The 16,004-nt window shown below is 39.4% G+C and overlaps 1 protein-coding gene and 1 long non-coding RNA gene across 2 annotated transcripts in view; one reads left to right on the top strand and one right to left on the bottom strand.

Annotated features, from left to right (window-relative positions):
• HHLA2 (HHLA2 member of B7 family) overlaps positions 1-16,004 on the top strand; it is a 128,742-nt gene that overhangs the window by 25,736 nt on the left and 87,002 nt on the right.
• Positions 767-13,807, bottom strand: LOC140697690 (uncharacterized). Its single transcript, XR_012074913.1, has 4 exons — positions 13,615-13,807; positions 11,412-11,747; positions 2,177-2,268; positions 767-984 (listed from the first exon to the last, which is right to left on the bottom strand). It is a non-coding gene; the product is annotated as an uncharacterized lncRNA (long non-coding RNA).

Raw genomic sequence — 16,004 nt, 5'->3', positions numbered from 1 at the left:
ATTTTCAGGCTAATGGGTGTAAAATAATATCTTAATTTACACTCCTTTGATTACTAATGAGTTTGAGTACCTTATTGTATACTGGCTAGTGTTTTGGGTTTCTTTTCTTTTTTTTCCATAAATAGCTGTGGATATATACTTTGCACAAGTTTTTTTCCCATAGAGCTTTTGTCTCTTTATTGTACATTCTAGATATAATTTCTTGTCAATTTCAGATCCTGCAAGCTTCTTTGGAGGAACAAATTTAAGTACCTTTACTATCCAGACCCTAAAATTTGAAACCTATAATTTCATATTTTTTGGTGATAGTGTACCAAGAAGAAAACTCTGCTAACTACCTTGCCCTCCACCCTCCCCATTAGTTCTTTTATCAGTCAGGATAGATTTGATCATGTTTCAGTACCAATTTCCATATCTTAATAGTTTAAACAGGCAGCATGCCTGAGTGAGAAGTAAATATGTCTGCTGTGGATCAGCAGAGGGATTCTACTTGTCACAGTAATTCAGGGACTCTCAGATCAGCCACCCCCTCAGCACTGCTGCTTGCTAAGACAGAAGGGAAAGAGAGTTCTAGAGCATTTAGCACCAACAATTAAATGCTTGGTCAGGAGTGGTCATGTGGTCTTATCCATTTCCAAGAGAATTCTAGAGCATTTAGCACCAACAATTAAATGCTTGGTCAGGAGTGGTCATGTGGCCTTATCCATTTCCAAGAGGTCCATGAAGTATAATCCCACCATTTTAGAAGAAATAAGCTAGATGCAAATAGTCAGCAAAAATCACTATTATTTGCCTTTCTGGCCATCAGATATGTCGGTCACCACTTTCTTTCCTGCAGCCAAAACATTCCACCTTTCTTGAGAGATATAATCCAAAAGTCACTTCCAGTCAGTGCATCAAACTCAAAAGCCCATCTCTAAATAATAGATGGAATTCTTCACATCAGGTTCAGGCACTGTTCTTCATTATCTGGAAACCTATGAACTAAGATGACACGTTATTAGTTTTTTACACACTCAATATACGTTGGTGGAATAAAGGAAGGGTAACTGAAACAATCCTGTTCAGATTGGAGGAGAATGGGACATTTGGGAATCAATGGCAATTTTAAGACCACGCTGGGAATGTGTTGTGAGGATCCTTTATGCTGTTGGTAGGGAGTATTTCTAATTAGGGCTCAGTTCTGCTTTGTGGTAGGGACTTCCAAGTTCATTATTTTCCAAAGTCCTTGGCTTCAGCCTTGGGAAAGTTTCTCCTTTCTCCATTATCTTCTGTGACTACAGTTAAGGAGAACATTGGAGAATATATCTTCCTTAGCGGTTAAGAAGCTTTCTCAGCTTGAGCTTTAAGGCCAAGAATCATTTTAAGTTTGAAACAATCATCAAATTTTGGTCTAATCTTGTGGTTCTTTGGACTAAAACTACTACAAATGTAATTGGTTTCTCATCTGTTTGATTTCATTCAGCAGCATGTGCCAGTAGACGTCCACAATAATTTTCAAGACTGTGCTAAGTTCAATTAAGTGCACAGCTTGAACCTGTGAGGATTTGGTGGGAGAATCATAGCCTTCATCTCTTTCCACTGAGTCAATTTGTCCTCTTAAAATGATATAGTGGATGCTACAACCTTAGCTAGATCCATGCTCCCTGATAACTGAAACCATTCAGAAGTTTTCATTTCAGCTTCAGCCATGTTTTTGATTTGTTTTTTGGTCTAACACTGAAATTTTCATAAGCTTTTTTTTTTTTTCTCAAAAGGCCTCTCATTTTTATCTTTTACCAACTGAAGATGAGAAGCATTGCCTTTCCCAACCCTGCAAGTCCTAGACTTTCTAGACTCTCCTCTGTTCCCTTTCTTGCTTATAAACTAGCCAACTCTTTCCTGGAGTTAATTGAGTTACTTTATTTCTTGTTTATTGACAAATATAGCCAATGATAATTAAAATTCTCTCTTCCAACCTTTTGCCTCAGACATGCAAGTTTATGAAGCATATACGTAACATACCTTCTAAAGCATCACCAGTGACAGTTTAACCAAGTGTTTCATCACTGTATCACATGGATTATTATTCTTTCAATTTCCAAAAAGTTCATTTTCTTGCTACCTAGTCCCTAGGCCAATGCCAAATTGAGATTTTTTTTTGTTATGGTGACACCTCCTTTTCTAAATACTTAACTTGTATAGTGATCCAGGCATTCTTCTGAGATGGAAGACTAACGTAGCAAGTAACGGTGAGGTTCTGCTGCTTACTGGGCCATCTTCTTGTTACTGAGTTAGAAGGAGAGGATAATTAATTGTTTCTTTTTGTCTTAAGGTCCAGTGTTTCTAGGTAAGTTATTAAAAGAAACATTAATAACACTAAATAAATATAAGAATCTAAATTATCAGTATCTGAAACTAATATATGGAGTATCTCTTTTCTCCCTTGCTACATTTGTAGCAAGTTTGAGAATATTTCTCATATAATTTGCCTTCTTGCCTGATCCTTTCATACAGGTGTAAAGAATAAATAGGTAACTTGGCATTTCTTTTCTTTTGTCAAAATATGCTTGCATAATCAGAAATTTTCAAGGAATTGTGTTGAAGCTACTCAGGCTCCAATTTTGTGGGTTTGTCCTTTTAAGAGATCCTTGAGTAATTTTAGACACTAGTGTATTGGAGTACCAATTTGGGGGGAATAGAGAAATGAATGATGCTCCTCCACCCTGGGGGTTGAAGTGGACAACAGACTCTTCCATGAGGCTTGAGAGAGCTGATGTCAGCTTCATGTTTAGAGTTTGTTGAGCGGTAGATCTCAGACCCATCCAGCAACGCAGGTGGATGAAGATGGTAAAGTCTTGATAGGCTAGAGAGGACCAGGATGACCCCAAGTTAATCACAGCACTGAGCTTGACATCAAGAAGACTCAAACTTCCTGTGAATCCAGGTGATTAACACTTGATCATTGGGTATCAGAATATCAACTCTGGAATATTGGCAGATGGAAGAAAGTGACTGCATCAAAGAGAAATATAGGCCAACTCATGAGATCTGTATGTAGAGCAGGGGTTGCAAACTTTTCCTCTAAAGGGCTAGATAGTAAATATTTTAGGCTTTGCAGGCTATATTGCAATCTCTGTCACATGTTCATTTTTGCAACCCCATCTCCCCCAACCCTTCCTCCTCCTCTTTCTTATTCTACTTCTCATCTTCCTCTTTCTTCTACAACTCTTTTAAAATGTAAAAACCATTCCTAGTTCCTGGATTATACAAAATCAGGTCTGCAGAGTATATGTGGCCTAAGGGTTGTAGTTTGCCAATCCGTGGTATAGAGGAATTTGGCAAAATATCTGTAGGACTGTGGATACACGGGAGGTGAGGAGGCATCTTCAGGGAGAACTCTTGTCATGTGATGGAGTCCTTATTGGATAATGTCCATTCTAAAATACCAAGTCCCTAAGCACCAGCAGTTATGCATAGAAAGATGTGGCTATTCAATTTCTCCCCACAGCTGAGTGGACATAATTTCTGAGCAAGGATGAAGAAAAAGCCTGAAAAAAGATCTTTAAATAGGAATGCAGTTAAATGATTTTGAACTTGGATGGAAATAATTATTGAATTGGACCACTTTTTCTACTGCTAAGCAGAAGTGGGGCTCCAGAGCTAAAATGAAACTGGTTATAGAGATGGAGTTTCAACTGTGTTCTTTCCAATTTGCCTTTCAAATCTATACCTGGTTTAAAAAGATGTTTGAACAATTACTAGTGAATTTGTACAAAGTAGTTAAAAATAATTGGGGATTCCAAGATAGATATATCTCTTAACAGAGATTTGGATAAATGTAGAAAGGAATACAAAAGCTGTATTCACAGACTAAAAAGAGGTCTCAAATGTGCAGCATGCAAAAGATGTAGATGTAACTTGTTTTTTACCATTTTTTTTTTCTTGAAGTATAGTTGATTTATGATGTGTTAGTTTCTGGTGTACAGCAAAGTGATTCAGTTATATATGTATTCTTTTTCATATTCTTTTCTGTTATGGTTTATTACAGGATATTGAATATAGTTCTCTGTGCTATGCAATAGGACCTTGTTGTTTGCCTGTTTTGTATATAGTAGTTTGTATCTGGTAATTCCAAACTTCTAATTTATCTCTCCCCCATCCCCTTTCCCCTTTAGTAACATTTTCTATGTCTGTGAGTCTGTTTCTGTTTTGTAAATAAGTTCATTTGTATCATTTTAGATTCCACATATAAGTGATATTATATGGTACTTGTCTTTCTCTGTCTGACTTAACTTGATTTAGTATGATAATCTCTTTGTCCATCCATGTTGCTACAAATGGCATTATTTCATTCTTTTTTATGGCTGAATAGTTTTACTCTGTGTGTGTGTGTGTGTGTGTGTGTGTGTGTACACAGTATTTTTTTTTACAGTTTTTATTGATTCATAATCATTTTACAGTGTTGTGTCAAATTCCAGTGTTCAGCACAATTTTTCAGTCATTCATGGACATATACACACTCATTGTCACATTTTTTTCTCTGTGATTTATCATAACATTTTGTGTATATTTCCCTGTGCTATACAGTGTAATCTTGTTTATCTATTCTACAATTTTGAAATCCCAGTCTATCCCTTCCCACCCTCTACCCCCCACCCCCGGTAACCACAAGTCTGTATTCTCTGTCCATGAGTCTACTTCTGTCCTGTATTTATGCTTTGTTTTTGTTTGTTTTTGTTTTTTAGATTCCGCATATGAGCGATCTCATATGGTATTTTTCTTTCTCTTTCTGGCTTACTTCACTTAGAATGACATTCTCTAGGAGCATCCATGTTGCTGCAAATGGCATTATGTTGTCGGTTTTTATGGCTGAGTAGTATTCCATTGTATAAATATACCACCTCTTCTTTATCCAGTCACCTGTTGATGGACATTTAGGTTGTTTCCATGTTTTGGCTATTGTAAATAGTGCTGCTATGAACATTGGGGTGCAGGTGTCATCCTGAAGTAGATTTCCTTCTGGGTACAAGCCCAGGAGTGGGATTCCTGGGTCATATGGTAAGTCTATTCCTAGTCTTTTGAGGAATCTCCACACTGTTTTCCATAGTGGCTGCACCAAACTGCATTCCCACCAGCAGTGTAGGCGGGTTCCCCTTTCTCCACAGCCTCTCCAGCATTTGTCATTTTTGAATTTTTGAATGACGGCCATTCTGACTGGTGTGAGGTGATACCTCATTGTAGTTTTGATTTGCATTTCTCTGATAATTAGTGATATTGAACATTTTTTCATGTGCTTTTTGATCATTTGTATGTCTTCCTTGGAGAATTGCTTGTTTAGGTCTTCTGCCCATTTTTGGATTGGGTTGTTTATTTTTTTCTTATTGAGTCGTATGAGCTACTTATATATTTTGGAGATCAAGCCTTTGTCAGTTTCACTTGCAAAAATTTTCTCCCATTCCGTAGGTTTTCTTCTTGTTTTATTTCTGGTTTCCTTTGCTCTGCAGAAGCTTGTAAGTTTCATTAGGTCCCATTTGTTTATTCTTGCTTTTATTTCTTCTAGGAGAAAATGTTTGAAATGTATGTCAGATAATGTTTTGCCTATGTTTTCCTCTAGGAGGTTTATTGTATCTTGTCTTATGTTTAAGTCTTTAATCCATTTTGAGTTGATTTTTGTATATGGTGTAAGGGTGTGTTCTAGCTTCATTGTTTTACATGCTGCTGTCCAGTTTTCCCAACACCATTTTCTGAAGAGACTGTCTTTATTCCATTGTATATTCTTGCCTCCTTTGTCGAAGATGAGTTGACCAAAAGTTTGTGGGTTCATTTCTGGGCTCTCTATTCTGTTCCATTGGTCTATATGTCTGTTTTGCTACCAATACCATGCTGTCTTGATGACTGTAGCTCTATAGTATTGTCTGAAGTCTGGGAGAGTTATTCCTCCAGCCTCTTTCTTTCTCTTCAGTAATGCTTTAGCAATTCTAGGTCTTTGATGGTTCCATATAAATTTTATTATAATTTGTTCTAGTTCTGTGAAATATGTCCTGGGTAATTGGATAGGGATTGCATTAAATCTGTAGATTGCCCTGGGCAGTGTGACCATTTTGACAATATTGATTCTTCCAATCCAAGAGCATGGAATATCTTTCCATTTTTTAAAGTCTTCTTTAATTTCCTTCATCAATGGTTTATAGTTTTCTGTGTATAATTCTTTCGCCTCCTTGGTTAGATTTATTCCCAGATATTTTATTACTTTGGGTGCTATTTTAAAGGGGATTGTTTCTTTACTTTCTTTTTCTGTTGATTTATCGTTAGTGTAAAGAAAGGCAACTGATTTTTGAACATTAATTTTGTAACCTGCTACCTTGCTGAATTCTTCGATCAGCTCTAGTAGCTTTTTTGTGGACCTTTTAGGGTTTTCTATATATAGTAACATGTCATCAGCATATAATGACACTTTTACCTCTTCTTTTCCAATTTGGATCCCTTTTATTTCTTTCTCTTGCCTGATTACTGTGGCTAGGACTTCCAGGACTATGTTGAATAGGAGTGGTGATAGTTGGCATCCTTGTCTTGTCCCAGATTTTAGTGGGAAGCTTTTGAGTTTTTCACCGTTGAGAACTATGCTGGCTGTAGGTTTGTCATATATAGCTTTTATTATGTTGAGATACGTTCCCTCTATACCCACTTTGGCGAGAGTTTTTATCATAAATGGGTGTTGAATTTTATCAAATGCTTTTTCTGCATCGATTGAGATGATCATGTGGTTTTTGTCCTTTCTCTTGTTGATGTGATGTATTACATTGATTGATTTGCGTATGTTGAACCAGCCTTGTGTCCCTGGGATGAACCCCACTTGGTCATGATGTATAATCTTTTTTATGTGTTGTTGGATTCTATTTGCTAAAATTTTGGTGAGGATTTTGGCGTCTATGTTCATCAGTGATATTGGCCTATAATTCTCTTTTTTTGTAGTGTCTTTGCCTGGTTTTGGTATCAGGGTGATGGTGGCTTCATAGAATGAGTTTGGGAGTATTCCCTCCTTTTCAGTCGTCTGGAAGAGTTTGAGAAGGACTGGTATGAGTTCTTCTTTGTATGTTTGGTAGAATTCCCCGGTGAAGCCATCCGGTCCTGGACTTTTATTTGTAGGGAGGTTTTTAATTGCTATTTCTATTTCCTTTCTAGTGATCGGATTGTTCAAGTGTTCAGTTTCTTCTTGATTCACTTTTGGTGGACAGTAAGTTTCCAGAAACTTGTCCATCTCCTCTAGGTTATCCAGTTTGGTTCCATATAGTTTTTTATAATATTCTCGTATGATATTCTGTATTTCTATTTTGTTTGTTGTAATTTCTCCATTTTCCTTTCTTATTTTGCTAATCTGTGCTCTCTCTTTTTTCTTCTTTGTGAGTTTGGCCAGAGATTTGTCGATTTTATTTACTTTTTCAAAAAACCAGCTTTTGGTTTGGTTGATTTTTTCTATGGTCTTGTTAATCTCTATTGTATTTAATTCCCGTCTGATCTTTATTATTTCCTTCCTTCTGCTGCTTTTTGGGGCTTTTTGTTCTTCTTTTTCTAATTGATTCAGGTGGTGGGTTAACTTGTTTATTTGAGATTGTTCTTCTTTTTTGAGGAAGGCCTGTATCGCTATCAACTTCCCTCTTAGCACTGCCTTTGCTGTGTCCCATAGGTTTTGAGTGGTTGTGCTTTCATTATCATTTGTCTCAAGGTATTTTTTAATTTCAGCTTTGATTTCCTCATTGATCCATTGTTTTTTCAATAACATATTGTTTAATCTCCATGCTTTTCTTTTTTTCTCCTTTGTTTCTCTGTTGTTGATTTCCAGTTTCATGGCATTGTGGTCAGTAAAGATGCTTGAGATAATTTCTGTCTTCTTAAATTTGTTGAGGTTTCTTTTGTGTCCAAGTACATGATCGATCCTGGAAAATGTTCCATGTGCACTTGAAAAGAATGTATATTCTATTATTGGGGGGTGTAAAGCTCTGAAAATACCCACCAAATCTAGTTTTTCTATTGTAGTATTTAATTTCTCTGTTGCCTTGTTTATTTTCTGTCTGGAAGATCTGTCTAGTGATGTGAATGCAGTGTTAAAATCTCCAACTATGATTGTATTCCCATCAATATCCCCCTTTATCTCTGTTAGTAATTCTTGTATGTACTTAGGTGCTCCTATATTGGGTGCATATATATTAACGAGTGTAATATCTTCATCTTGTATCACTCCTTTAATCATTATAAAATGTCCTTCTTTATCTTTCTTTATGTCCTTTGTTTTAAAGTCTTGTCTGAAATCAGTACTGCAACACTTGCTTTTTTGGCTTTTCCATTTGCATGGAATATCCTTTTCCATCCTTTCACTCTCAATCTATATGTGTCCTTCTCCCTAAAGTGGGTCTCTTGTATGCAGCATATTGAAGGTTCTTGCTTTATTATCCACTCTGCCACTCTATGTCTTTTGACTGGAGCCTTTAGTCCATTAACATTTACAGTAATTAATGATAGATGTGTGTTTATTGCCATTTTGAACTTATCTTTGCAGTTGAATTGGTATATCCTCTTTGTCCCTTTCTTCTTCCTTTTGTGGTTTGGTAATTTTCCTTTGTATTATCATGGATTTTATTTAATTTTTGTGACTCCCTTGTAAATTTTTGACTTGTGGTTACCCTTTTTTGTAAATCTATTAACCTATACCCGTTTTTAATAAACTGATAATAACATGATCTCAAACCCATCCTACTGTTAAAAAAATTTTAAAAAAGAAAGAAAAAAAATTCTATATTTCCCTGCCTCCCTCTCCCCACTCTCAGTGATTTGTATGTCTTCTTTTATAATTTCGTGTTTTCTTTATTTGTAATTCATGAGTTATCACCTTTCCAGTTGTACGTTTCTCATTTCTGTAGCATCCTGCTGCTTTTCTATTTAGAATAGCCCTTTCAATATTTCTTTTAGCATGGGTTTAGTGTTGCTAAACTCCTGCAGCTTTTTTTTGTCTGTGAAACTCTTTATTTCTCCTTCTATCCTAAAGGATAGCCTTGCTGGATAAAGTATCCTAGGCTACATCTTTTTTTCATTCAGGGCTTTGAATATATCTTGCCACTCCCTTCTGGCCTGTAGTGTTTGTGTAGAGAAATCAGCTGAGAGCCTTATGGGGGTTCCCTTGTAGTTCACTCTTTGCCTTTCTCTTGCTGCCTTTAGAATCATTTCTTTATCCTTGACTCTGGCCATCTTGATTATGATTATGTCTTGGTGTGGGTCTATTTGGGTTCTTCCTGTTTGGGACCCTCTGAGCTTCCTGTACTTGTATATCTGATTCCTTCTTTAAGTTTGGGAAGTTTTCAGTCATGATTTCTTCAAAAACCTTTTCAATTCCCTTTGATCCTTCTTCCCCTTCTGGGACCCGTATTATGCGAAGATTGGGATGCTTTATATTATCCCATAGGTCCCTTATGCTATTATCATTATTTTTTATTTGCTTATCTTGTAGTTCTTCTGAATGGGTGCTTTCTGTTGCCCTGTCTTCTAGATCACTAATTCGTTCCTCTGCATTAACTAGTCGGCTTTGCACAGCTGTTAGATCATTCCTCATCTCTGTCAATGAGTTTTCCCATTTTGCTTGGCTCTTCTTTATAGCTTCAATTTCATTTTTGACATATTTTATTTCTCTAAGCATTATCTCTTTTAATTCCTTCAGCAATTTGATCACTCCTTTTTTGAAATCTTGATCTAGTAGGCTATCGATGTCTATTTCATTGAGCTTTCTTTCAGGGGATTCCTCTTGTTCTTTTAATTGGGAAAGGTTTCTCTGCTTCTTCATCTTGCTCATACCTCTCTGGCACTGTGGTTTATGGAGTATCAGTTGTCTATTTTGGATCTTAAGGATTTTATCTATCTAATGCCTATTTAGGAATAGAACTTAGGAAAAAAAAAAGAAAAAAGAAAAAAAAAGAGAAAAAAATAGAGAGAGAGAAAGATTTTTAAAAGAAGGGAAAAAGAGGGTTTGAAAACAATGTATAATGAATAATAGAAGAGCGGGTTGAAGCAGAGTATTAATCGGGTGGAGACGTCCTTTTAAAACCTTTAAAAAAAAGGGGGGGGTGGGGAGATGAATAGATGTGTTTGAAGCCTGTGTCTAATCAATAACAGGACATCAAAACCCAAGAGAAATAGAAATGAATTAAGAAGTAAAAATTAAGAGAGTAATTGAAAATAGAACAGGTAAAAACAGATTAAAAAAACAAAACAAAAACAAAAAACAAAACAAAACAAAAAAAAGGGGGTTGTCGGTGTTCTCCTGGAGTGTGTGTGTTTTTAATGTGATGTCCTTCTGTCTTCGTCCTGTTTTGGAAGCTCAGCTTGTTTTCATAGGCCCTCCGTTGGCGCCCTCTTCTGTGCTGCTCCCAGCACCTGTCGCAAGCAGATCGCGCCTCCTCCTAACACGGGGTCAGATGCAGCTGTCCTCTGCTGCGGGCGGGCGGGTCACTGCCCCTCCGGATGCCGCAGTCAGATGTTGCAGACTGGCCAGGCAGGAGGGCGGGTCGTGCCGCCTCCCAGCACTTAGGTCAGGGGCTGTGTTCCTGCCCGACAGGCGGGGGGGCCGCTCTCCCCCTGCCTGCGCCGCCAGTAGCTCCGCTGCTCTGTGCGGCTGCCTGCTCTGCGCCGGCGCTCCGCCCTGGTCGGCCTCCGCCCTGGTCGCGCTCCGTGGGTGGGCTCGGGGAAGACCAAGGGGCAGCCTAGTCCCTGCTCTGAGCCAAGACCCAGCTGCTTGTTTGTCTTTGTGGAGCAAGTTCTCTGAGGGACCAGGATGGAAGGATCCCACCTGCCCTGGGCTGTAGGCCCGTCTCAGCCTGGCCCTTGAGGCTGCTAAGCCCTTAGGTGCGGACGCAGGTTTCGCCTCTGCCCCCGCCTGGGTGCTAAGCGCCGGAGAATATGGCGGCTCTGCCTGGGCCCCGCCCCTCTTCCCCTGAAAAGTTTCCACAGGTTTTCAGAGATGGGGGTATGCACCCTTCCCCCCGAGAGCACATCAACCTTGCTGTTTTATGGAGGGCCCAGGTTGTTCTGTCCTGTACACCCACAGCCCCGGCGCCCGGCCCCTTGCAGTTCCCCGGAGCTGCCTCCGTGCAGCCGCCCCCGTCCTCCGCCCGGCTTGTGCAGCCTGGCCCTGCCCGCCGCTGCCGGCCCGCGTCTCAGGCTTGGTGTCGGGGGGACGCTCTGTGCCCGTTTAACTTAGTTCTGTCAGACAAGGGCTGCTCTGTACAGATCCGAGCCTCAGAGGCTCCCCCTCTGTCCCGCTGGCCTCTCAATTGGAGAGGGGAGACCCAGCGAGCAAGCGCCAGTCCTCCTTTGCCGCTCCCTCCCCGCGGGACCCATCCCGCGCTTCTTTGCCTTTTGTTCTTTCTTTTTTCCTTTTCTCCTACCAGATTTTTGGCGTCTTTATCTTTTGAAGAGGGCGATGATCTGTTGGAGTTCCGCAGGTGCTCTGGTTGGCTGAGTGGGTCTGTAGATGTGGGTCTTGGTGTATTTGTGGGAGAGGGTGACTTACAAGCGTCCTTCTACTCCGCCATCTTGCCCGGAAGTCCCATAGTATCTTTTTTATCCATTCATCTGTCAATGGACATTTAGGTTGCTTCCATATCTTGGCTATTGTAAATAGTGGTGCAAAATAGTATCCTTTTGAATTAGAATTTTCTCTGGATATGTGCCCAGGAGTAGGATTCTCAATGGTGAAAAACTGGAAGTCTTCCCACTAAAATCTGAAACAAGATGAGGATGTCCACTCTCACCACTTTATTCAGCATAGTATTGGAAGTTTTAGCCACAGCAATCAGATAAGAAAAAGAAATAAAAGGTATCCAAATTGGAAGGAAAGAGGTAAAATTGTCATTATATACAGATGACATGATACAATATATGGAAAACTCTAAAGACTTCAAACAAAACTAGTAGAACTGATAAATGAATTCAGCGAGGTAGAAAGATACAAGATTAACATACAGAAATCCAATGCATTTCTTTACACTAACAATGAAATATCAGAAAGGAAAGTAAAAAGAAAAAAATCCCTTTTAAAATCATGTCAAAAAAGTATTTAGGAATAAACCTGACCAAGCTGGTGAAAGACATTCTCTGAAAACTATAAAATGTTGATAAAGGAAATTGAAGATGATTCAAAGAAATGGAAAGATGTCCCATACTCTTGGATTGGAAGAATTAATATTGTTAAAATGACTATACTACCCAAAGCAATCACAGATTTAATGTGATCCCTATCAAGTTATCCATAACACTTTTCACAGAATTAGAACAAATAATCTTAAAATTTATATGGAACCATAAAAGACCCAGAATTACCAAAGCAATTCTGAGGAAAAAGAACAAAGCTTGAGGCATTACCCTCCCAGACTTCTGACAATACTACAGAGCTACAGAAATCAAAACAGCATAATTTTGACACAAAAACAGACATGGATCAATGGAATAGAATAGGGAACCCAGAAATAAGCCCACATACCTATGGTCAATTACTCTTTGACAAACAAGACAAAAATACACAGTGGAGAAAAGACAGTCTCTTTAGCAAATGGTGTTGGGAAAACTGGATAGCAGCATGTAAATCAATGAAGTTAGAACACACTCTCACATCATACACAGAAATAAACTCAAAATGGCTTAAAGACTTAAATATTAAGACCTGACACCATAAAACACCTAGAAGAAAATATAGGCAAAACATTCTCTGACATAAATCATAGCAATGTTTTCTTAGGTCAGTCTCCCAGGGCAAAAGAAATAAAGTAAAAATAAACAAAAGAGATCTAATCAAACTTATAAACTGTTGCCCAGCAAAGGAAATCATAAACAAAGCAAAAAGACAACCTACAGACTAGGAGAAAATATTTGTAAACAATGTGACCAGTAAGGGCTTTGTTTCCAAAATATACAAACAGTTCATACAACTCAGTAACAAAGAACCCAGTCAGAAAATGGGCAGAAGACCTAAACAGACATTTCTGCAAAGATGACAGATGGCCAATAGGCACATGAAAATATGCTTAACATTGCTAATTGTTAGAGGAATGCAAAAACTACAATGAAGTATCTCCTCACACTAATCAGAATAGCCATCATTAAAAAGTCTACAAATAGTAAATGTAGGAGGGGGTATGGAGAAAAGGGAACCCTCCTACAGTGTTAGTGGGAATGTAAATTGGTGCAGCCACTACGGAAAACAGTATGGAGTTTCCTTAAAAATACGTAATTTTTAAAACAGTTTATATCTTTGAGGAATTTTCTAGACTTTGAAAATTGGATATTTTTCAAGCCAGTCTACAACACCAAATCTACTGAAAGATACTATCAAAGTTTACTTAATTAGGAAAAAAATTAACACTGTATCTAGGCTATAAAAAAATGGGAAAATTCAGATTATTGGAAACATTTAGGTTTTTAAAACATATCAAAAGTTCAATTATAAAAATAAATATAAAAATATCCCCTACACTTGTTCTTTGTGATTCCTGACAGGAAGATCTGTAGGACAAACAAAAACATCCTCAAATCTTTTGGCTCTTTTAATGCTTTACATGTTTTGGCCTAAGGAGGAGCAGCAAGCAGGCCCACCTTAACCACAGCTCTTGCATAGTAATCCTCTGAAAAGACCTCCTATAATCTTGAGGAATCCTAGTCCATGTGCGTTTGTCTTTCCATCTCTCCTTTTTGAAGCTCTTACTGAGGTTTTTGTATGGTATCTGGCAGGCACGTGCCAGAGCAGAGTTATTTAGGGTTTGAATCAGGCTGGTACATGGTGGTATAAGCCAGGTCAGGACTCATGGAATCCCCAGGGCCAAGATGGAAAGGTCATAATGGAACATTATATTGCTATCACAGGCCAGGCTTACTACCCAGATCCATCGAACACAAGCTCGGGAAGCAGCTCCTCAAGGGTTCCTGTGGGCCTCTGTCTGAGTGGGGGCTTAGCGAGAGGGAATAACCTTAACTTTACCATTGCTGTTGGTCCTGGCGCTGTGACTGATACGATGAGTACTGGCTGGCAGTCCAGATCTCTTGGACTATATTTTGACAGAGGGCTAAATTAACTGAGAACATTGTTAACTGTCCTGAAGGCAGAATTGTAAAGGAATTTTTTCTGTTTCACACAAGTATAAGTGTTCTGACTCTCATTCCTGATTGGAACAGAAGACATTTGTTAATTCTGTGGTTGCATACCATGTACTTGAGGCCTTATTAATCTGCTCTAGCAGTGCTACCTTATCCAGCACAGGGGCTGTGGCAGGGGCTACTGGCTGGGTGAGCTTGCAATGGTCTAATAGACATTCTGCAGGTTGCACTCAGTTTCTCTAGGGTCAGAGTGGCAGATTAAATGCAGGTAGAATAGGGACCACCACCCTTGTATCCTTTTCGGAATGGTGATGTTGTTTTATATTTACTATTGTATCTGGGATGAGAGTATTTCAAGGACTTTGCTTGGCCTTCCCCACTGTGATAGCTCCTATCACTAGGACAAGGACCTAATATGAGGGTTATGCCAACTGGCAAGTATGTCAACTCTAATTATACGTTTGAGGACTAAGAAGCTGATGATGGCTGATTCTACAGACCAAGTAGATGTCCTGTAAGTCAGTGGGATCCATTTATTACCTGGTCTTTGCATGCCCCCCCTCTAATAGGGGAGCCTTGATTCTGTTCTGTGGATATCAGTATTAAAGAAGACCTTATCTCCCAAAGTCCTTGAAATGTCTGGGTGTTCCCCTTTCCTCTGTGTTCAAGTAAATGGCGGGTCTCGTCGGAAAAGAACTAGTGGAGTGATTACAGTAAGGTTATACCTACCATGGTTCTGCAAAGTCCTTCAACCTGAGGACTCAGCCAACTCTTTAGTCAATGAGTTCCAGGTCTTAAAACTGTTCAGGTCCAGGAACTAAGCAAAACAATGTGATCTTTGAATGAGCTGATCACATTCAGCCTCCTGCTCTTCCATCCTTACCTTCTTTTGTTTGTGTGTATTAAGCATCAGCCTCACAAACTGCTAGTCTATTTTGTCTCTAGAGATACTTCAATTCAACCCCCTGCAGGTAGGCCCCCTTAGCTGCCCTTCTAAACTTGCTGGTTGTTAAGGTAATTTGGGGTCCCTGGTTTATAGTGTTTAAGCACCACCACCTCTCCCCTATTATTCCGCATTAACCCCATTGCTATTAATGAGCCAAATCCTGAGACTGTCTTTCCTACCCTTAGCCCTGGCCTGAAGAGGAGAGCAAACACTAAACTTTTTAGAGATGCTGGCACCCTTCCGTCCAGCACATTCCTAACGGCCTTTTTGAACGGCACATTTTTTTGGGTGCTCCTGTGGGACAAATCCTGTGGCAAGTATTCCTTCTGGCCTTATATAATGTATCCATTCTGGCAAGCCCACTCTCCTGAGACTTTTGATCCATTTCCCCAATGTCTGTCTCAGCAACCCAGACATTGTTACTTTGCAGTGTGGACCAGCACTTCCCTAGGTTTCTAAGAACCATCCCAGCAGCATGTCCACTTCAACCCCAGGGTTCTTACCATATCACCATTAAGTGCCTGCAAGTCAGTGAACGCTCATTTATCTAGTCTGGTGCCCTTGACCAAACACCCTTAAGATCCTTTACAATGGATATGTCCCTTGTTTCTATTAGGACAGGCTGCTAATCCCTATCCTCTCTTGACAAGGCCGGCATAACTCCAGCTGGCTTATGCTGGGATTTAACCCTTGTTAACAGCCTTAAAGCCAGGAGACAAAGTGGGGGCACTTCTGGAGGTGGGCACCTGATACCGTATGAGGCAAAGCCCTTCGAAGTGTCTTCCTGTATGAGGTCGATGTTAGCCTTTAATAGGGAGGGCTGGGCCCCCTTTCTAGGCTCTGGGTCAGGGTGTCTACAGAACCACAGTCCTCAGGGACACCCAATCAGATGCCCTACTGACATGTTTTCTCACATATGGCCTTGTCTTTGGCACAGTAGCCTCTG

This window comes from Vicugna pacos, chromosome 1 (assembly GCF_048564905.1).
Source record: "Vicugna pacos chromosome 1, VicPac4, whole genome shotgun sequence".
In the NCBI taxonomy this organism is placed as follows: domain Eukaryota; kingdom Metazoa; phylum Chordata; class Mammalia; order Artiodactyla; family Camelidae; genus Vicugna; species Vicugna pacos.
The sequence above is the reverse complement of the archived record's forward strand: the minus strand, read 5'-3'. Positions and strand labels throughout refer to the sequence as shown.